General features: G+C 51.3%; 1 protein-coding gene and 1 pseudogene across 1 annotated transcript in view; one reads left to right on the top strand and one right to left on the bottom strand.

The window, feature by feature from the left end:
* The window catches only part of LHFPL7 (LHFPL tetraspan subfamily member 7), a 78,059-nt gene that overhangs the window by 17,245 nt on the left and 37,451 nt on the right, over positions 1–23,363 (bottom strand). The gene's annotated exons all lie outside the window — the stretch shown is intronic.
* Positions 837–4,350, top strand: LOC114585062 (sodium/potassium-transporting ATPase subunit alpha-2 pseudogene; annotated as a pseudogene).

The following is a 23,363-nucleotide window of genomic DNA, read 5'->3' as shown; positions in this document are numbered from 1 at the left end:
TTTTGGGGGGGGTTAAGGGAAAGACAATCAAAGGGACGACGTGGGAGAGTCTCCCACGGTGAGATGTTGATTTCTGAAGCATAAGTGGTTGCTTGTGGGTTCAGTAAAGGTAGCCAAGAACAGGATCCCAAGAAGCCTGTTACCAAATCAGACCACTGAATCCACCTTGCTCAATACTGTATACTCTGGCCGGCAGCAGTTATCTGGATTTTCCCCAGCTGTGCCTAGAGACACGGGGATTCCACCAGGGACCTTCTGCATGCCAAGCAGGTGTTCTGCTGCTGAGCCCCTAAAAATAAAACTTGTTTTCTCTTGTTCTGGGAGGGTAGGAACCAACGGCTTCGAGTTGCAAGAAAGCAGATTCCAAATAAACATCAGGAATAACCTTCTGATAGTAAGACCCCTTCGACTGTGGAACAGACTCGTCCTTCAGGAGGTGGTGGACACTCCTTTGGAGGTTTTTAAGCAGAGGTTCTACAATTCTATGACCCCCCCCATGACTCTATAATTTCAGTCCTCGTGGTTTTGAATGAAGGGCTGGTTTAAACAGGAACTTAGGAAACTGGCTCCTGCCAAGTTAGATCATCGATGTCCATTCAGCTCAGTACTGCCTACACTGGCTGGCAGCAGCCCTCCAAGGTTTCAGACAAGGGGTTTATCCCAGCCGTGCCTGGAGATGCCACTGGGCATTGGCACCATCTTTGTGGGCTGGGCCTTATAGCAGCAACAGATGCGGGAGGGCCCGGGTTGCTAATAAACAACAGGACCTTCGCTTGTTGCTAGGGCAGTGTGACATCACCATCAATGGGTTGGTTCCCAGTTGCTAAGAGCTGGGACTTGCATGATGCAACAATGCCAGGGGAGTGGGTGGGTCCTTGGTCACAAGGGGCGGGGCCACGGCTGCTAGGACACAGAAGCTTTGTTGGTTGGTGGTTAGGGGGCGTGTCCTCGCTTCTCCTTTTCTCCCTCTGTTGGAAAGGTGGGTAGGGCTGTTCCTTTAACAGGTGGCCTTTGGGCCAACCCTTCGCCTGCCGTTCACCTCCTTTTTCTTGGCTGTGCCAGTGGAGGGGTGGAGCTCCTGGGAGGGGGCACTCCTGGGGATCCGGGTCCCCTCCTTCCCCCAACTTGCCCGTCCCCCCTTCCTTCCTTTAACCCCCGCCCCACCAGAGCAGTGCCGCACGATACTGAGAGTGGGAGCTTGAGAGACGGGTGAGAAGAGGAGTGTCTTGCACCCATCATGGGGAAGCCAAAGAGCAAGAGTCATGAGAAACATACGCTGGACGACCTGAAAAAGGAAGTGGAACTTGAGGACCACAAGTTGACCTTAGAGGAAATCAGCAGAAAGTATGGGGTGGACCTCAGCAAGGGTCTGACCAGCGCCCATGCCGCGGAGATCCTTGCTCGGGAGGGGCCAAATAGCTTGACGCCTCCCCCCACCACCCCGGAGTGGGTGAAGTTCTGCCGTCAGCTGTTTGGCGGCTTCTCCATGCTGCTGTGGCTGGGGTCCATTCTCTGCTTCTTGGCCTACGGCATCCAGGTCATGATGGAGCCCTATGTCCTCAAGGACAACCTCTACCTGGGAATCGTGCTGGCGGCCGTGGTCATTGTGACCGGCTGCTTCTCCTACTACCAGGAGGCCAAGAGCTCCAAGATCATGGACTCCTTCAAGCACATGGTGCCTCAGCAGGCCCTCGTGATCCGCAACGGGGAGAAGATGCAGATCTCCGTCGAGGATGTGGTGAGGGGGGACCTGGTGGAGATCAAAGGCGGAGACCGGATCCCCGCCGATTTGCGAATCATCTCCGCCAGCGGCTGCAAGGTGGACAACTCCTCCCTGACGGGCGAGTCGGAGCCGCAGAGCCGCTCCCCGGACTTCACCAACGACAACCCACTGGAGACTCGCAACATCTGCTTCTTCTCCACCAACTGCGTGGAAGGCACGGCCCGCGGCATCGTCATCATGACGGGGGACCACACGGTGATGGGGCGCATCGCTTCCCTGGCTTCCGGCCTGGAGGAAGGCCCCACCCCCATCGCCAGGGAAATAGCCCATTTCATCCACATCATCACGGCCGTGGCCGTCTTCCTGGGTGTGAGCTTCTTTGCTCTCTCCATTGTCCTCGGCTACACCTGGCTGCATGCCGTCATCTTCCTGATCGGCATCATCGTGGCCAACGTGCCCGAAGGGTTGCTGGCCACAGTCACGGTGTGCCTCACCCTGACTGCCAAGCGCATGGCCCGCAAGAACTGCCTCGTGAAGAACCTGGAGGCCGTGGAGACGCTGGGCTCCACCTCCACCATCTGTTCGGACAAGACGGGCACCCTGACTCAGAACCGCATGACCGTCTCCCACATGTGGATGGACAACCAGATCCACGAAGCGGACACCACCGAGGAGCAGGCTGGGGCCATGTTGAACAAGCGCTCCCCCACATGGGCAGCCCTGGCTCGTATCGCGGGCCTGTGCAACAGAGCGGACTTCAAAGTGGGTCAGGAGGCAGTCCCCATCACCAAGAGGGAGACGACTGGGGATGCCTCCGAGTCCGCGCTCCTGAAATGCATAGAGTTGTCCGCTGGGCCCGTGGCAAAGATGCGGGAGAAGAATCCCAAAGTGGTGGAGATCCCCTTCAACTCCACAAACAAATACCAGCTGTCCATCCACGAAGCTGAAGACAAGCCCAAGGGCCACATCCTGGTGATGAAGGGAGCTCCCGAAAGGATCCTGGAATGCTGCTCCACCATTATGATCCAAGGGAAGGAGGTGAACATGGACAAGAAGATGCAAGCGGAGTTCCAGAAAGCCTACGATGAACTGGGCGGGCTGGGAGAGAGAGTGCTGGGCTTCTGTCACTCCTACCTCCCCGAACGCCAGTTTCCCAGGAATTTCAAGTTTGACGCAGAGAAGGTCAACTTTCCCATCAAGCAGCTCTGCTTTGTGGGGCTCATCTCCATGATTGACCCGCCCCGAGCCGCCGTGCCAGATGCCGTGGGCAAGTGCCGGAGTGCCGGCATCAAGGTGATCATGGTGACCGGAGACCACCCGATCACAGCCAAGGCCATCGCCAGGGGCGTGGGCATCATCTCCGAGACAAGTGAAACCGTGGAGGACATAGCCGCACGGCTCAACATCCCCGTCAGTGAAGTCAACCCGAGGGATGCAAAAGCCTGCGTCATCCACGGCACCAACCTCAAGGACATGACCTCTACGGACCTGGACAACATCCTCAGGAACCACACCGAGATCGTCTTCGCCCGGACCTCCCCGCAGCAGAAGCTGATCATCGTGGAAGGGTGCCAGAGGCAGGGGGCCATCGTGGCCGTGACGGGCGACGGGGTGAACGACTCGCCGGCCCTGAAGAAGGCCGACATTGGCATCGCCATGGGCATCGCCGGCTCCGACGTCTCCAAGCAGGCCGCGGACATGATCCTCCTCGACGACAACTTCGCCTCCATCGTGACGGGTGTGGAGGAAGGCCGCCTGATCTTCGACAACCTGAAGAAGTCGATCGCCTACACCCTGACCAGCAATATCCCCGAGATCTCCCCCTTCCTGCTGTTCATCCTCCTCAACATCCCTCTCCCTTTGGGGACCATCACCATCCTCTGCATTGACCTCGGGACGGACATGGTCCCGGCCATCTCCCTGGCCTACGAGGGCCCCGAGAGCGACATCATGAAGAGGAAACCGCGGGACCCGAAGAAGGACAAGCTGGTGAACCAGCGCCTCATCAGCATGGCGTACGGGCAGATTGGCATGATGCAGGCCCTGGCCGGCTTCTACTCCTACTTTGTGATCATGGCGGAGAACGGCTTCCTCCCTCTCACCTTGCTGGGCCTCCGCCTGGACTGGGAAGACAAGACCAAGAACGACCTGGAAGACAGCTACGGGCAGGAGTGGACCTACACGCAGCGCAAGGTGGTGGAGTACACCTGCCACACCGCCTTCTTCATCAGCATCGTGGTGGTGCAATGGGCCGACCTCATCATCTGCAAGACACGCAAGCTCTCCCTCTTCCAGCAGGGCATGCGCAACAGGATCCTCATCTTCGGCCTCGTGGAAGAGACCACCTTGGCCGTCTTCCTGTCCTACTGCCCCGGGCTGGATGTGGCCCTGAGGATGTTCCCGCTGCGGGTCACCTGGTGGCTCTGCGCCTTGCCCTTCAGCGTGCTGATCTTCGTCTATGACGAGATCCGGAAGTACCTGATCCGTCGGTACCCAGGGGGTTGGGTAGAGAAGGAGACGTACTACTGAGCAGGCTGCCCAGGTGGGGTCTCCATGGGGCACGTCTCCCCAAGCACCCTTCACACAACTGCCATTGGGTGACGCGACCCGGACGACACTGGGTTGGCCAAGCCTACTTTGCTGCTTCTGCAAAGACCTTGTGTTGCTTCCAGGGGGCGGAGCCAAATTATTTATTTAAAAAGTGAAGGGTGCATCTTGACCTTTGATCAATAAATGCTTTTGGAAAAATAAACAAGCCAAATGTTTCTCTCTCTCTCTCTCTCCCCCCTCCCCTCTGTCGTCTTTCCAGTTCTTTCTTTCTTTCTGATTGAGTTCATCAAAATGTTTATGCACACAATGACAGCAAGAACAGTAACCCCCCAAATTTATTACAACCTGACAGCAGGAAAGGTCTACCATGTACAACGTTCCATTTCCTCGCTTGAGAACTGGCATAAGAGAAGCCCCTGCCGGATCATCCCCAGCCACAAGAAATCCAGGATCTAGTCACCAGCAGTGGTAGTCTGCTCCAGAACATGGAAGTTCAGCTTTTTAAAACTCTCCCATCAACAGACCATGAATGTGACTAGCACCCCTCGCTTCAAAAAGAAAAGAGAGCCATCTAAGCCAGAGGCCATCAACTGCCGTGAACTGACAAAAAGGAAAGCTTTCTTAGGGTCAACTCTAAAAACTACTGCCGAAGAATTTCACTGGGCATCGCACACGCCACCCCAAAATTCTAGTATAAGGGTTGCCAACTTTTTGGAACCAGCGGGCACGTTTCAAATGTTGAGAGCGTGCTGCCTCTAACAGCTGAGGAGAGAGCATAGCCACTGTGGCTAGTAAACACTGGTAGCCTCCTTCTCTAAGAATTTGCCCAATCCTCTTTTAAAGCCATCCAAGTTGGTGGCCATCACTGCCTCTTGTGGCAGAGAGTTCCACAGTCTGTGCTGTGTGAAAGAAGTCCTTTCTTTCCTCTGTCCCAAGTCTTCCAACATTCAGCTTCATGATAGAACTCCCCACTGAAGGACGCTTCTCATCCTCCAGCACATTTCACACAAAACTGGAATTTTGGAAGTCCAGTGGAATTTGTAGAAGCAAACCAACAAAACAAATCTAGTTGTCTCCATGTCTGCAGCACAGGCAAAACTTAAGGTTCCAAAACAGTTGTTTTGCTGCTAAAACCTTCCAGTTTGCTGCTAAAACCCTCCACTCTCCCTCTTCCAGACTGGCAATCTGCCTGGAGGATGGAGAGTGGGGGTGAACAGGCTGCGTCTGGGAGACCATAAGCCCCTGAAATTCACTTCCATCCACAGCAAACAGACACACTCCCTTGGTTTACATTAGATTGGGGTGTAGGTATGTGTAGGCCATGTGGTTTCTCCCCATTACCTCCTGACCTCTGGCCACGCTGATGGGGAGTGGAGTCCGGCAACATCTGGAGTGCACTCTGTTGGTGATCCCTGGCCTAGATTTATTTATCTATGGCGGTAAAAGGAGTTAAACCACCGCTGTAAGCAAAGCAAATGTCTAAGAATAAAAAGGGGAGGTGTCTCAGAGGAGAGGAAATCCCCCAATAATTTCCCCTGGAATCCTCTGCTTTCTAATTGGTTTGATTGCATTAAAAGACCCAACGGATCGGTCTGTCTCGAGGCACCACCGCCATCCTGTTATCTAAGCTCACAGCTCCATGGCTGCCAGAAAGCCGTTTCCCCAGCTTACGGGAAACTGAGGGAGAGGAGTGTGATTTTCTGGTTTGTTAGGTGGGGCGGGAGGGCAATCGCTTTCTATTTCGGCACAGTGGAAATTAAATTCTCCAGTGCTGAGTACAGCCTGCCTCTTTCTCTCCCCCCCTCCCTGCCCGCTGCCCCTTTTGCTAGTGACACAGAAAGCCAATTCACTCAGAGAGAGGCCGAGGTCGCAGAGGGTTCAAAAATCGACCCAAATACAGACCTCTGTGTTTTGCGCTGATGTTGGGTAAACGCACACTGTCTCGGCCTTGCAAAATAAAAGTTACTAGTCTACACGCAGACACGACTCGCCTGCCTGTCCCTACGTTAGTCATCTCTGTCAAATCAAATAAAGAGGGAGGAGGAAAGGAAAGGCTATTTTACCCATTAATACAAAACCTAGCTACCTATGTCTGATCATCATGGGAAAAGGGGAATCATTCTGCAGTGGAACTTCACCCCTTCCCTTCCAACTGTCTTCGCATGGGGAGACCTGCCTTGCAAGTTGAGAACTATTGGTTCAACATTATGCCCCCCCCCCAAAAAAAATCTGTGGATGCCCATGAATGGCCCAAGGAAGGGAAGTTCAAAGGTTTCTTAGTAAGCACAATGGCAAGGACCTTGGTAGGAGAGCCAGGTTTAAGTTCAGGACCATGGACAGCACTCCTGCCGCTGAGACCAAGCATCCATGTTGTCTTAGCAAGAGCCTGGAGCCACTAGCTGAGGTTTAGCAGGCGTTGGATAGTCACAAGTCCCCTCCTGACCAGCTAAAGGGACATTGCCTTTCCCTGCAGCTGCTAACTCCTTCAAGATAACAGGGTGTCTAGCTGCAGGGACCTCTCCTCAGGGATCTTTTGCGACCCCAAGGGGCCCATTGACCTGCCATCAGAGTCTGAAGGCAGCGTTGTCTCAGGTTGGAGGGGAAGTGGACTCTGGTGCCCAAAGACCAGCACAGGGTGGACCAGGATGTGGATTTATCCCCTCTCAGTGGTACAATTGCTGGTGGACTCTAACTCAGAGGAGTCCTGGTCTGGGACCATAACAGATGCCACGCTAATATCATGCGTGGCTCATTTATTACATATTCACAAAGCCACATCAACCAACATTACAGGACACATCAGCTGATGGGGGGGTCGGCTTATAGTTTAAACATTCCCCACCATTTTTTTAAAGACTGGCAGGGGGAGACAAAGAAAAAAAGTGGCCTACATCGAGTGTGCACCTTGCTCCAGCGTGAACAGCTCGCTGCCTTTTCAAATTTAATTTAATTTGAATGATAATTAAAACCTTGACAGATGCAAATGGGGCCATCTGCATAGCAGCTGAGGTGGAGGGGGAAAGAGGTGGTGGATTTGGGGGAGGGGGCTGTCATTAGCGCACAAGGCAGTCAGGATGGAGCGCGGGGGGGGGGTGTGTGGACTGGATTGTGACAAGCTCTAAATGCAATTGCACAGAAATGAAGCCTTGCCATGGGAAGGTAGCGGTCACTGATAAAACAGTGGTTTCTAGCTAGATGAACCTTCCATAAAAGGAAGAGATCAAAAGCTTCCACTTTCAAAACAGCCACCGTTCCCTGTTTCGTCTGGACTCAGGGAACTGTGGTTTTCTCTAGCTGTAATGAGTTAAAACAAACCCAGATCAGATTCTCTTCTTATCAGGTAATTCCGGGACTGCCTCTCCTGGTATGTCCCACGGAGGACCTTACGGTCTTCAAACAAAAACATCTTGGAGGTCCCGGGCCACAGAGAGGTTAGGCTGGCCTCAACCAGAGCCAGGGCTTTTTCGGCTGTGGCCCCAATCTGGTGGAACGCTCCGTCACAAGAGACTAGGGCCCTGCGGGACTTGACATCTTTCTGCAGGGCCTGCAAGACAGAGCTGTTCCACCAGGCCTTTGGCCAAGGCACAGTCTGACCCCCTCCTTTGGTAATCTTCACAGAACTCTAGCCCAATGGTTGCCATTAATTTGATTTTGAATTGATTTTAAAAATAATTGATTTTAGAATGCTGTGTTATTTTTATTGTTGTTAGCCGCTCTGAGCCCGGCTTTGGCTGGGGAGGGCGAGATATAAATAAATTATTATTATTATTATTATTATTATTATTATTATTATTATTAGGGTTGTGCAACTTGTTCTCTGTTGCCACAGAGGGGTGCTAGAGAGAGAGAGAGGAATGGGGACAGAAAGAGAAAGCAAAAAGAGGAAGAGAGGGAGGACAAATATGTGGCCCCACCCACTCCTGACTGGAGCCCCCTCTGCCACGCCAAAGAAAATGTGCCCACTCCTGATTGCAGAGCTTGCAGTGAACTTGCAAACAACGATCAGAACTGCAGCAAAACAGCTACGTAATTCTTTGAAAATTTTTGTAGTCAAACCAGAATCCAGGGGGAATTTGAGACAGAGAAAACAAACAGAGCCCTAAAAAGAGAATGTAATTGGGAGGGAGGGAACAGTGCTTCCTTACTCCAGGCTTACTCTGGGCCCAATTCTGCTATGACTCACATTTCCGGGACCCCGGCCCCACAGGTGCTCAGAATCACCCAGCAATTGCAACTTGGTAAAAGTTGGTCACCATGGGTACAAAAGTATAAGGTAACCAACAGGGATGAGGAACTCAGAGCCAGGGGCCAAATGCTGTCCTCTCTAGCTGGCCCTTGGGACACTCCACAAGCCACACCCTTTCTTCCTAGGCCACGCCCCTTTCTGGTCCTGCTTTGCACCTTCCTTGATTTGGCGGGACAGTCCCTTATCCCAGCGCCATGTCCCGCTGCTGTCCCTTATTGATGATGTCCCTTAAATTTCCCGGGTTTCAAAGGAAGCAGCTCCTCTCCCTCCCTCCCTGCCAGCCAGGGAGGAGGGAGGCTCCAACTGTGTTGCTTGGCTGCGTTGCTCACCCAATAAGGAGTCTAAGAATGACCGGGGGGTGGAGCTTGCATGCCTTGTGCTGATCAAATCGGCCGTGTTGCCTGGGGACTTGCCTTTGCTCAGCGCTTCCCAGCGGAGAGGTGACGGTGGTTTTCCTTGAGGCTTCGTTTGGCTGCTGGCTGGGCTTTCTGCCTTTGGCTCGGAGGGGCTCAGAAGTTGAACATACCTGTGTTCGGAAAATCCCTTATTTTGGCTGCTGATCCCTTGTTTTTGAAGCTGCTGGTCCCTTATTTTCAAATCTGTAAGTTGACAGCTATGCCTTGAGTGTTTTTGCCAGGCTGGAAATATGTCCTTGAACTCAGAGAATGCCTTTTGCTTGTCTCAATGGAGAATGGAGGGGGGGGACTAGGGGAAATTTGCATTCGTCGCCCTGCCCACTTTTGCCTCTGGCTCCACCCACCCACAACATGTAGACCCTGGAAAGTTGCCCAGAAGGGAAGGTGGACCTCAGGCTGAAAAAGCCCCCCACTCCTGCTGTACGGAAACACTTTGCACATGCTCAGAAGCTAACTACATCTCTCTGACACAAACGCTCACTCCGATGTTTGTTGCTCACCAACCCTCAGTCGGGAAGCCCGACTTTGGTGGGGAAAGTGCTATGATTAATATAGATCGGGTTTGAGCCATTAAGCATTATCCCTTTGCCTCGAGCCCTGGAGTCAAATTGATTACCGAGTTACTTTTAAAAAGTAATATGATAGAGTGGTCTGCGGCGAGTTTTGAAACAAGGCCAGAAGACCCATTTCGCCAATAACGCGTCCTTGCTGAGGGATTGCTTGGCCCCAGGAGGGGGGAGGGGAGGTAAAAGTGGGGAGGGGGCATTTCTGACTAGGGTCGCTTAGGAGAGGCTACGATGCACAGTCAGATTTCAGCCTTTGCACACAGGTTGAAGAAGCAGAAGGCAAAAGCGAAGACATCCCAAGGGTCTATATTTAGTTTTCTTCATCTGGAACCTGAGGGGTGGAGTAACAGATTGGTGTCTGCGAGCATCCTCACTACCGACCGCTTCATCTGTCTGCCTCTTGTTTTGAGGGACGCAGGCGGGCGAGGAGGGGCTGGGGGGGGAAGTGCCCCCGCTCTCTCTAAGCGGCATCTTAACATGCGTGCAATTAGAAACAAGTGGCAAGAAGACAAGAGCGCCGCAGGCTGCGGCGTCTTCTGCGGCGACTCTCCCAAAGTGGCTGCTTTTCATCGCCCAATTTTGGCGCTGACAGGTGGCTGGGTTTGCTTTCTTCTCTTGTTAAGAAGGCTCAGAGCGGGGAGGGGAAACCTGCCAAATGGCCATGATCCAAGGAGGGGCTTTGGGGAAGAACATGAGGAGAGCCTAGCTGCTGGATCAGGCCTAGGGGGCCCCATCTGGTTCAACATCCTGTCCTTCCGTCGGCCAACCAGATGCCCCCAATGGGAAGCCCACAAGGAACTTTCCCCAACTGCAGTTCCTTCCCAGCAACTGGGATGTAGATGCATTAACACCTCCAGACAGCCAAGGCAGAATATTGCCATCAGATTTTATAGCACATGTCTAGTTGTACACCTTTAGGCGCCAGGCGAAAACGTTCCTCTTCAGCCAGACCTCTGGCTGATTAACATCAGATACCCTTTTAAATGTGTTGTGAGATGAAGGATTATTGGTTTGTTTTGTTCTTATTTTTATTATGTGTTTTGTGTTTTCTTTATTGTATTTTTATGTTGTGAACAGCCCTGAGATCTACAGATGAGAGGCATTATATAAATTGAAATAAAATTAATAATAATAATAATAATTATAATAATAATAGACAGGCTCCAAGAACAGCAAACCTGGTGTATGAACCTGGTATGTACCTGGTGTATGAACACACACAAGCATATACAATCAATCCTGCACAATGAGATATAATACAAAATACAAAAAAGAAGAAAAGTGAGTTTGCGCAGGGGTTAAACACCAATTTTAGGGGAGCTAAATAAACTGGAAATCACAGCAGAGTAATGACTATTTCATCCAAAAGAACCACAGAATTCTTATTTTTAAAAAAAGAAAGAAAGAAACAGAAAGCACACGAAAACAGCCAATATAAAAAGGCGGCCACACTAGTGAAAGCCTTCTGAATAAAAAACAACAACAAGACAATTCATGTTCTTTCTATATAAATTGGGCAACGGACTATTTTTTATAAAGCAAAACTTTGCCATGACCTGCCTGGGCAGACGTATTAATAAAGCGATTCTGTTGCGCAGGTTAGTTAACTGGGAGCTTTGCAAAATCACTGACATGCCACGTTAATTAAACTCGGTCGCTCGCCAAAAACAGACGCTTTAAACAATACCCCAAAGCTTGTGTACACATATTTTCTTGGGATGGGCCCTCCGGATGTTCCCATCATCCCTGACCATTGACAGTGCTTGGTTGCATGGTCGAGGGGAGCTGGAGCCCAGAAATCTTCAGAGAGCCACAGGTTCCCCCATCTCTGATCTACAAAGAGACATCTGGTTGGCCACTGTGAGAACAGGATGTTGGACTAAGATGGGCCATTGGTCTGATCCAGCAGGGCTCCTCTTAAGTTTTTATGTCCTGGGGGTGGGGTGTGTCGCTTGTTGGACAACATCCCAGCTTGCCCTCAGCCAGCCAAGTCACCTGCTTGTCCTTTCACCCTTCCCTCCGCTCAGATTTAATTAGACATGAATCGCAACATTTTTGTTGTTGTTTGTTGTTTAGTCGTTTAGTCGTGTCCGACTCTTCGTGACCCCCTGAACCAGAGCACGCCAGGCACTCCTGTCTTCCACTGCCTCCCACAGTTTGGTCAAACTCATGCTGGTAGCTTCCAGAACACTGTCCCACCATCTCGTCCTCTGTTGTCCCCTTCTCCTTGTGCCCCCCATCTTTCCCAGCATCAGGGTCTTTTCCAGGGAGTCTTCTCTTCTCATGAGGTGGCCAAAGTCTTGGAGTCTCAGCTTCAGGATCTGTCCTTCCAGTGAGCACTCAGGGCTGATTTCCTAAAGAATGGAGAGGTTTGATCTTCTTGCAGTCCAAGGGACTCTCAAGAGTCTTCTCCAGCACCATAATTCAAAAGCATCAATTCTTCGGCGATCAGCCTTCTTCCATACATCACTACTGGGAAAACCATAGCTTTAACTATACGGACCTTCTTTATGACCTAGGTTTGTCATTGTTCGCAACATGAAAAGAGCGCAACCCGCAGCAGCACGTGTGCGCATGTACGGGTTGCGATTTGCTGCTTCTGAGCATGACGTCATTTTGCACTTCTGCACATGCGCGAGCAGCGAAACCCAGAAGTAACCCTTTCCGGTACTTCCGGGTTGCCGCGGGACGTAACCTGAAAGAACGTAACATGAAGCGGACATAACATGAGGTATGACTGTATGGCAGAAATGGTAACCTGAGTTCAAGTTCTGCTTCTGCCAAGGAGAGCCAAGATAGTCAGAACTCTGGCTGCCTTCTTTCTCTCTTTCCTCAAAGTCCTCGGATGTTGCCTTCAAGGTCAAGACAGAGTCCGCCTCAGCCCACCAGCTAGTGTGTGCTGCTCCCCATTCCCTCCTGAGCTGCTCTGAACCGTGGATGCTTAGCAGCAATTAACTACAATCTGTTCTTTCTGCTTGCTGTCTTGGAATTTTTTTTAAAAATATAGAAAATTAATCCATCCAAGGATATCTCTGCTTTCCTCTCCCAGCCTTAGAAACACCTGTCAAAAGTGAAGGAGACCATTTTGCCTGTATCCACTTAGGAAAACCGTGCACATCTTCAACCTCATCGAAATTTTCCTCCCGCCCGGATGAAAGCTGTCAATACATCAAAGACTCATCTTCACCTATAAGCTTGTAATTATCAAAGCAACATGCCGGGAGGATCAAATGAGCCCGCGTGGGTTTTCGGCGCTGCTTTCCCAAGCCCTCTTGCACCAATTAAAGAACACGCCCAAGGTCTGATCTTCTAAGGGCACCACTGCCAATTTGCAAACCTAAAATAAAAAAGGGAGCCCAGGGTGAGCGCGGAGACCTACCAAGCAGGGTGAACAAGGTCATGTGCCAGGACGCAGTGAGGCAAAGTTTCTCCCTGCCCCAGAGCGGTTAATGAATGCTGGAATTCGTGACTCCATGGTCCTGGTCCTGCAGCCACTTGGAAGGTCAATGTTTTGGAATACGGCAGCCAAAGCGGTTGCTGTACAGAATCCAAGGCAGCATTGGGCTCAACTACTTCGGACTACAGGTGGGAGAGCATTGGGGGGGTATTCTCCCTGGAAACAGAAATTAGTGTACTGTGGAGCCAGCTAGGTAAGCTCATTTCCTCTCCTGAGGCACTAAGCCATGGGTAGGCAAACTAAGGCCCGGGGGCCGGATCTGGCCCAATCGCCTTCTCATTCCGGCCCATGGACAATCCAGGAATCAGCGTGTTTTTACATGAGTAGAATGTGTGCTTTTATTTAAAATGCATCTCTGGGTTATTTGTGGGGCATAGGAATTCATTCATTTTAATTTTTTCCCAAAATATAGTCCGTCCCCCCCAAGGTCTGAGGGACAGTGGACCGGCCCCCTGTTGAAAAAGTTCGCTGACCCCTGCACTAAGCTTTCTGCTTGCAGAGGTGAGTTGTCATTCAAAAGGAACCCCAGCCCCACAAAACCACTGGCAACCTGAAGGGGTGTGTTCCTCCTTACCATCTTCTTTTGTGTGTACATTTGGGCCAAGCTGTACCCACATATACAGGAGTGAGAGAAACAGAGAGTGACAAGGCATGGAGCTGAACAATCTTAAAAATTACCCAAATTACACCTCGGCTTGAGACAGAAAAGTAGCTGCATTAATTAACTAAACCACAGAGCCTAGGGCTTGCCGATCAAAAGTTCAGCGGTTCGAATCCACGCGACAGGGTGAGCTCCCGTTGCTCGGTCCCTGCTCCTGCCAACCTAGCAGTTCGAAAGCACATCAAAGTGCAAGTAGATAAATAGGTACCACTCCGGCGGGAAGGTAAACAACGTTTCCGTGCGCTGCTCTGGTTCGCCAGAAGCGGCTTAGTCATGCTGGCCACATGACCTGGAAGATGTACGCCTGCTCCCTCGGCCAATAAAGCGAGATGAGCGCCGCAACCCCAGAGTCAGCCACGACTGGACCTAATGGTCAGGGGTCCCTTTACCTTTACCTATATTATTATTATTATTATTGCTTATTTGCTGCCCATCTGAATGGGTTGCCCCAGCCACTCTGGGCTGCTTCCAAGAAAATGTTAAAACACACCAAAAGCCCTCCCTGAGCAGTGACAGTGGCAATCCAGGATTTCAGGCAGGGGGTCTTTTCCCCAGCCCTTTCACCCAGATCGGACCTGGGACTTTCTGCATGCAAAGCAGATGTTCTGCCACTGAGCTGCATCCCAAATGCCGAAAGGGCATCAAGTTGCACTGGGAGTGAAGTAGAATGGCATCGGGGGTCTCTAAATTCGGTCAACTGCCATCTGTCTCTTTGATCAGTTCAAGCCTTTCACTCAGTCACCAAAGGGGACAGATAATTAAAGGCAGGGAGGTGTTTAAACACCTCCCCACAGGAGACGAAGAAACAGAGATCACAGAGGCGAAGCAAAACTCCCCGTTCAAAAGGCTGACAGGCGGCTCAGATCTTGCGGAGGCAAATTTGACAAAAGGCTCTCCCTGCCTGCAAGCGCCAAGATCCAAGGACCCTTTCTTCCTTACTCCCGAAGGAGAGTCAAAACGGCCCCAGAGCATGCGCACAAATCTGTGTGCGTGGAGGCAGATGTCTCTTGTGCATGTGCTCAGCCAAAAAATGAGAGGACCGCACACTACAGCAACTTGCAGGGAATTTCTTTCAATTGCCCCAGCCCAAGAAGAGGTCCCCAGTGGGCCACAAACCCAACGGGGAAAGAGAGAGGGGAACGAGGTGGCGCTTTTCACATGCAGAGATTCCCCTCGGAGGCAGAGAACTGGGTCAAGATTTCCATCCCAATTATCACAGTCTCCCAAGTGACAAAATCTTCTCTCACTCTGTTCCCATATTTTCTAGGGGTGGGGGTGAGGTTCACCTGGTTCCAGCTAGATGGGGATTTTAAAAGTTCATAACTTAACTTAGCTCGTCTTTTGGTGTTAGGACAATAAAGGTAAAGGGACCCCTGACCGCAAGGTCCAGTCGCGGACGACTCTGGGATTTCACGCTCATCTCACTCTATAGGCCGAGGGACCCGGCATTTGTCTGCAGACAACTTCTGGGCCATGTGGCCAGCATGACTAAGCCGCTTCTGGCGAACCAGAGCAGCGCACAGAAACGCCATTTACCTTCCCGCCGGAGTGGTACCTATTTATCTACTTGCACTTTGACGTGCTTTCGAACTGCTAGGTGGGCAGGAGTAGGGATCGAGGAATGGGAGCTTACCCCGTCGCAGGGATTCGAACCGCCAACCTTCTGATCGGCAAGTCGTAGGCTCTGTGGTTTAGACCACAGCACCACCCGCATCCCTGTTAGAACAATAGCAGGCCCACAATTCTGCAGGCGCCTGGAGAAAATGTGTTTTATTATCAGCTGTACTTGGTTCCAAGCATTGCAACCGGGATAGATACTGGCAGAATATATATCAATGTGGACCATGCCAGACCAGGTTGTTGGGCCGATCAGAGACAGCCGTTCTCTAGAAACCACCCACCATCCCTGGTTTGTCAGACATGCTGGCTGGGGCTGACGGGAGCTGAGAGCGCGACAATATCTGCAGGGCACCACGCAGGCCTCCCCTGATAACCCACCTTCGCTCAGGGCACTCCATGCTCTGGTAACCTCCAGGCTGGACTACTGCAATGAGCTCTATATGGGGCTGCCCTTGAACACACCTCAGAAACTTAGGAACCTAGGAGCCCTACTGGGCAAAAGAGGCATTTACATTTGTTGCCCATGTTGACCTCCAGAGGGTCACCCAGAAGGGAGCGCAGCCCTAGGAGCTAATCCAGATGCAGAGCCTGAAATCCACCAACACAGGGCCTAATCTGCCAGGGCGAATGCTTTGCAGAAACAAAGAGTGTGATGAGGTCTGGAGAAAAGGAGCCTCGTCAGCATCGCCATCCAATATAATCTGTCGAATTAATGTGCCTTTGCTCTCTCTCGCGCTCCCTCTGCTGCCATTGCTCCCCAATGCCCTGTGCTAACATCAAGCCCCCAGCTCTCCAAGCAGCTGGGAGCCTTTATTAAGCTAATGGGATACTGCAAATGGTCTCCTATTAAGATGATGAATTCAAGATGGCCAACATGCCCCATTAGAATAATGGCCTAAATAATAGCCATCTCAGAGAACGTTATCATCTGCAGAGAGGGAGAGAAAGAGAGCAAAAGAGGCGTTTGTGTCCTCCTGCTATTGCAAAACAAGGATTTCCCAGCTTCTTTCCTCCCTAGTAGGTGAAATCTAAGATTAGGATCAAAGGGTGAGGGGTCTGGCTATCCTCCCCACAGCGCTCCACAATCACCTGGGTGATGCCGGGGCCACTTCTGTTTATTCCAAAAAATATTTTTTTAATATACACAGAGGGAATATCGAAACTCTGTACTTGGAAATCAAGTCCACAGCCAGTATTCGTTCTGAGCGCCGTGCAAAATCTGCAGTTTGAATAATTTAGGTGAGCCCTGGCTAGTTGGAAGGCTGAAGACAGAAAGGGCAGTGCAATCGAGCCCTCTAAGCCATATCCCCAAGTGGTGCCCCACCTGTCAATCAACTGAGGCTGGGTGGCCCCGCCTACCTAGCAAAGCTGGTCTGCAGGGCATGGGGAGACAGAGACTCCCCACCTTTGGACCAGAAGCAAAGAGAGCTGGGTTCGAATCCACATTTAACTGCAAAGCTCAGTGGGTGACCTTCTTGGGTTACTAGCTAAGCGTCAGCCTAACCCACCTAGCAGGGCTGTTGTGAGGATTAAAAAAGGGGGGGGCAAAACCGTAGATCTCTGGAGGAAGGGAGAGGTTTATATACATTTAAAAATGGCAAATTGTCCCTGCCACAAAATATTGCAATGAGGAGTGCTCCAGTTCTGGGTGCCAGCCAGGCTTGCCCTTTCTAGTGTGTGCCATTCCACCTCCCTCCCTCAATGGCTGCCTTCCCCTTTACTTGAAAGTGAGTCCTATTGAATTCAATGGGGCTTGCTCCCCAGTAGGTGGGGCTGGGGCCACAGGCTAAAGAGCTATGCTAGGCAGAGAGACCCACATCCACTGAGAGAGAGAGAGAGAGAGAGAGAGAGAGAGAGAGAGAGAGATCTGCCTAGCCATAAAAGGTACTTTCACAAGGCCATACACTGTACTTAGGCGAAATATACGACCCTCAGTGGAATTGGGATTCCGAAAACATCTCAGATATCAGATTCATTTAACCGGATTAGTCTTCTGGGATGGGATTATTAGGTCCATTGCGCTTTCCCCTTCCTCAGCCCCCCCCCTATTACGATCCCATGGGGAATGGGGGGGGGGGGCGTTTTAGCAGAGGCATTCCCGCCTCAGTAAGATCTTAATGAATGGTGCCTTGTGGGCGGATGCCGGCAGGACGGTAATTAATGTAGTCATTCTCCATCGCTTGGAGAAACTCTTTATCTGAAGCAGGAATGGACAGACCCATCAATTCCACTTTCCCTCTGCTACTTTCCCTCTTTTAAATTCCGTTCTCCCTATTTCCAAACCGCTCGGCAGATCTCCCGGTGAAAAGATCGCGCAAAAAACTCGCAGGCGCCCTTCCTTAACAGATCCATTGGGGGGGATGCAATCGTGCCTTTAAAAAGATGCAGCCTTCTGCATGAAATTTCCCCGAAGGCACAGAGACTTTTGAGTATACTTTTCAGTGAAAATGTTTTGGATCAGAGGTAGGAGAGGCCAGAGTGAGCCGCTAACGTAAGGCTAGTCATGGCACAGAATTAAAAAAATTCCCAGTCTCTCTTCCATGTACATATACACACCCATAAACTCGCCACCCTACCACTTTCGTTCTTTCTTTTTTACGCAGATGCTGACCAGGCGGAGTGGAATTGTCAAGCCTCCCCCATTCATTACAGAGAGGAAAGTCACTTTTCTAAGCCGCGTGGTTGCAGCCGACTTCCTCAATCCCAGCCCTACACTCCAGGGAATAGTCTCTCGCTCTCTCCGCCTGTCAGCGCTGTGATTAAAAAAGAAATCCCACAAAGCGGCTCTTCCAGCACAAGCCGACCAAAACAGGAAAGCGCAGCTCCGAGGCGAAGTTGCGTCGTCACTGCGAGGAAGAGCGCACGTGGGCTCCAGGGTCACGAGTTCAAATCCTGTGCTCCTCCTGTGGGACCCTGCCACACGCAGTGCTAAAGAGCCGCTGTCTGGCAGAGGACAGAGCGCTGGATCTGAGCCAGGGTTCAAATGCCCACTCAGCAGAGAAGCTCAGCCCAGCCGCTCTCAGTCCTAGCTACCTTGAAGGGTTGTAGAGAAGGGATTGGACCTGGGACCTTCTGGACGCAATGCAGGGACTCTACCAGCTGAGCTACACCCTTCCCTAAGCGTACATAAGGACCGTATCCAAACTCTAATCAATAATAATAATAATTTATTTATACCCCGCCCACCTGGCTGGGCTTCCCCAGCCACTCTGGGTGGCTTCCAACAAAATATTAAAATACAGTAATGCGTCAATCATTAAAAGCTTCCCTAAACAGGGCTGCCTTCAGATGTCTTCTAAAAGTCTGGTAGTTGTTGTTCTCTTTGACATCTGGTGGGAGGGCGTTCCACAGGGCGGGTGCCACTACCGAGAAGGCCCTCTGCCTGGCTCCCTGTAACTAGGCTTCTCGCACTGAGGGAACTGCCAGAAGGCCCTCAGCACTGGACCACAGTGTCTGGGCAGAATGATGGGGGTGGAGACGCTCCTTCAGGTATACTGGACCGAGGCCGTTTAGGGCTTTAAAGGTCAGCACCAACACTTTGAATTGTGCTTGGAAATGTACTGGGGGCCAATGTAGGTCTTTCAAGACCGGTGTTATGTGGTCTCGGCGGCCACTCCCAATCACCAGTCTAGCTGCTGCATTCTGGATTAGTTGTAGTTTCTGGGTCACCTTCAAAGGTAGCCCCACATAGAGTGCATTGCAATAGTCCAAGCAGGAGATAACCAGAGAATGCACCACTCTGGCGAGACAGTCCGCGGGCAGGTAGGGTCTCAGCCTGCATACCAGATGGAGCTGCCCACAGAATTAATCTGCACCTCCATGGACAGCTGTGAGTCCAAAATGACTCCCATCTGTTCCTTCAGGGGCACAGCTACCCCATTCAGGACCAGGGAGTCCTCCACACCTGCCTGCCTCCTGTCTCCCCAAAACAGTACTTCTGCCTTGTCAGGATTCAACCTCAATCTGTTAGCCGCCATCCATCCTCCAACCGCCTCCAGACACTCACACAGGATATTCACGGCCTTCACTGGTTCTGATTTGAAAGAGAGGTAGATAACACATATACCAGTTATCCAGATCAGTCAAAATATTCTGATGATAGTCAGGTAACTTTAACACACACACACACACACACCTTAAAATTTTCATACATTAAACTCAAAACAGAAAATCAGCTGATATCCTTTTTTCCTGCTGCTCCGGAGGGTAGGACCTATGGCTTCAAATTACAAGAAAGGAGATTCCAACTAAACAAGAAGAGCTTTCTGATGGGAACAGGCTTTCGGCAGTGGAACCGTCTCCCTCGGGAGGTTCATTGGAGATTTTTAAGAAGAGGTTGGGCGGCCCTCCGTCATGGATGCTTTAGCTGAGATCCCCGCATTGCAGGGGCTTGGACTAGATGACCTTTGGGGGTCCCTTCCAACTCCACAATTCTATGGTTCTTCATATAAAAAGGTTTGGCAGCAGCTTCTAAGCATCTTGCACAGCTAGTCAGGGAGTGAGTTATGTTGGGGGTTGGCCGTGCCGGTTGTGGATGCTGAATCTTCAGTTTTTTCTCCCCCCTTTCATTTTTTTCTCCAACCCTCGGGGCTACTCTGAACCTGCCGATTCCTCCCTCCTGTTCCTCAAGAGTCCTACAGTGGTACCTCGGGTTACAGATGCTTCAGGTTACAGACTCCGCTGACCCAGAAATAGTGCTTCAGGTTAAGAACTTTGCTTCAGGATGAGAACAGAAATCAGGCGGTGGCAGTGGGAGGCCCCATTAGCTAAAGTGGTGCTTCAGGTTAAGAACAGTTTCAGGTTAAGAACGGACCTCTGGAACAAATTAAGTTCTTAACCCGAGGTACCACTGTATTTCGGCTCTGTTCCCATTTGCACTTGCCACCTGAGTTTGCTATTATCCAGAGCACACAACAGAGTGCTCCCCATTCTGAATATCTCACTGGTGTGGGGTTCTCCCCCCCCCCAACTCTCCCCTCCATCCCGTTCCTTGCAAAACAGGAGTTGCAAAGCATCGCGCATCATTGCTGGGCCCTCGTGAAAGCACCGTGGTAAAGAGAGCGATCCAGTCCGACGCCTTGGTGGGTTTCGCTCCGTGAACCTTTCTCTCTGTAAAACACGGCGATGGCAGCGCCCTCTCTTCGCTGTTGTAAACATGCGGCAGGGCAACCCAGAAGAACGACACTCGCTGGGGGTGGGCCATGTCTGTCTGTGTGTGTGTGTGTGTGTGTGTGTGTGTGGTGGAAATGGCATTCTAATCCACCTTGGTTGGAAGGGAGACTCTCTCCGAAGGGCACTAATTCAACCTATTAAACGCCTGGACGGAGTCGGCCATCTGCTAACGGTCTTTGAGGAATACCACTGCATAATTCAATAAAAGAAAACCAGAGCGGTGGGGGCAGAGAGAGAGAGAGAGAGAGAGAGAGAAGGCTCTGCTTTCATTGAATCATAAGTCACCGCTGAAGTAATTATATTTTTTATATCCCTATCAGAAGGCAACAGGGTTTATCGGTTTTACTGGCTTCCCAAAGCAATCCGACTGCTCCACCAAGGTCACGGGGGGGGGGGGGGCAGATCCAGGCTTAACCCTTCCTCGTCTGCCAAGAAAAAAAGCCGGGAGAATGATGGGTCCAGCTTTCGAAAGCCATATTGGACAAAAGAGGCCTTTGATAATTCAGCCAGCCTACCCAGAATCCTTTGCAAAGAACTTGAAAGCCATGCGCCTGGGCACTGGCGGGGTATTTAGGGCAAAGCGAAAAATAACCCCTTCGTGTTCAGAAGCTGTGGAAGTGCGTACTTGGGGGGGGGGTATTTAGGAGCAGGTGGTGGCAAATTTTGAGGGCGATGGAACAAATTAATCACGTTGCAGAAACAGAGCATTTGACTATTTTATATATGTGATTTAGCATATTATGGGTTATCGTCAATGCTAGCCCTACTCAGAGCAGACCCATTGAAAACAATGGACATAACTAACCTGGGCCCATTAATTTCAGTAGGTGCTCTCTGAGTTAAACTTAGCTGGCTACAACCCAATTATAATCGGACTCACTAACAACACGAGTGGCTTGGACGTAAGTGAGCGTTTGACGCAAAAAGCAATTTAAAACTCAATTGGGTCCAAACTGCCTAAATCTGCATATAAATCAGGGTAAAATAGACTCCTCCTTTGCCCCTAGGTGTGAGAGTCCATGTTGGGGTGTGTTTGTGTGTCTGTTGTCATTGCAAGTTCATTGGTTCCCTCCGAGAGTGGACGGCTTGCGAGCGACGTCAATGGCACAATCCCCAATTGGTGGGCACTGGCGGTGTTTCAAAGGACTGTTTGTGTGTTGCTACATTTGCGGTTCTCTATGTTGTTGTCCTCGCACCCCCAACACCTGAGCAAGCATGGGATACAGCGGGTATCTCATAAGGGATGCGCGTGGCACTGTGGGTTAAACCACAGAGCCTAGGGCTTGCCAATTAGAAGGTCGGCGGTTCGAATCCCTGCGACGGGGTAAGCTCCCGTTGCTCGGTCCCAGCTCCTGCCCACCTAGCAGTTCGAAAGAACGCCAAAGTGCAAGTAGATAAATAGGTACCGCTCTGGGAGGAAAGTAAATGGTGTTTCTGTGCGCTGCTCTGGTTTGTCAGAAGCGGCTTAGTCATGCTGGCCACATGCCCCAGAAGCTGTATGCCGGCTCCCTCGGCCAATAAAGTGAGATGAGCGCCGCAACCCCAGAGTTGGTCACGACTGGACCTAATGGTCAGGGGTCCCTTTACCTTTACCTATGTTGTTGTCCCTGCACCCCCAACATCTGAGCAAGCATGGGATACAGCAGCCATTATGGCACAATAGTCCCCCCCCCCCGAGGGTAAGACAAATATGGGATTGCTCTGGTAGAGGTATTTCTGGCAGATATTGGAGGCAATAAATTACCTCCGAACATTATGGGCAGGTATCCTATGAGAATATATGCATCAATGACGGAATTAATGAAGCCTCCAGCTGCAAAACAAAATACAGAGGCAACTCGCCTCAGATCACCTGACACGGACCCGCCCCCGCGGCTACCGTAAATACCCCAGCCCAGGCAGCAGCAAGAAGAAGCTGGCAGTGGCAGCAGGTTAGGGGGCGCAAATTACTTGCCTTGCCCCGGGTGCTGACAACCCACGCTACGCCGCTGATAGGTACCGCTCCAGCGGGAAGGTAAACGGCGTTTCTGTGCGCTGCTCTGATTTGCCAGAAGCGGCTTAGCCATGCTGGCCACATGACCCGGAAGCTGTACGCCGGCTCCCTCGGCCTATAGAGCGAAACGAGCACCGCAACCCCAGAGTCGGCCACGACTGGACCTAATGGTCAGGGGTCCCTTTACCATTTTAGTTATAGGGCCTAGCAGCAAAAGGCCTGCTTCTGAGGTTGCCAGAGCCATCCGCCTGAACCATTTTGGAAACAGCTGGCTGGCTTGTTGGACCTTGCCTGTTCTTGTAAAGCCAGGGCAGGGAGCCTGCAGCTGCCCAGATGTTGCAAGGCAGCCAACTCCAGGAACAGGAAACCTGCCCCACGTTGCTTATTCAATTCTTTCCAAGAGCCAAAAAGAAATAAAAGCAGCGCCCGCCTTATTTTGATGTGCAAAATATTTAATAATTTTTTTAAATGGTGGGGGGGGAGAGAAAGGCAGCTGCACCTAGCTTTTAAGATGTGGCAAAACCCCACCACCGCCCTGTTTCACATGCAAGCATACCATCTTCCTTCAAAAACTAATTTTAGCAGCACTTTGCATTTCTGGAAGGCAGCCCAGAACCGAGGCAGTCTGGCATAAGAACCAGGCACACACACACACACACACACACACACACACACACCCCATGCCCAAGAAAAAGAAGGGAGGGGGCAGATATTTCTCCGCCACCCACTTTGAGGAAGGCAGAAGCCGCAGGAGGATTTGGGAGAGCTGTAGGGATACAGCAGAGACGTCTGGAGGTGTGTTTGGTCAGGAAACTCTCCCTCGGGCAGAAGGCGGTTTGGGAAGACACCCCCCTTCTTCCCCTCTCCTCTCCTCTGTTCAACCTCTTCGCAGCAACCCCCAGCTCCCCAAAATCTGCAACGGGGAACCTATGCCCCTGCGGGTGTTGCTAGACACCAAC

Source organism: Podarcis muralis, chromosome 15, assembly GCF_964188315.1.
Source record: "Podarcis muralis chromosome 15, rPodMur119.hap1.1, whole genome shotgun sequence".
Taxonomy (NCBI): Eukaryota; Metazoa; Chordata; class Lepidosauria; order Squamata; family Lacertidae; genus Podarcis; species Podarcis muralis.
Note: the sequence above shows the minus strand (reverse complement) of the source record. Positions and strands in the feature narration are given on the sequence as shown.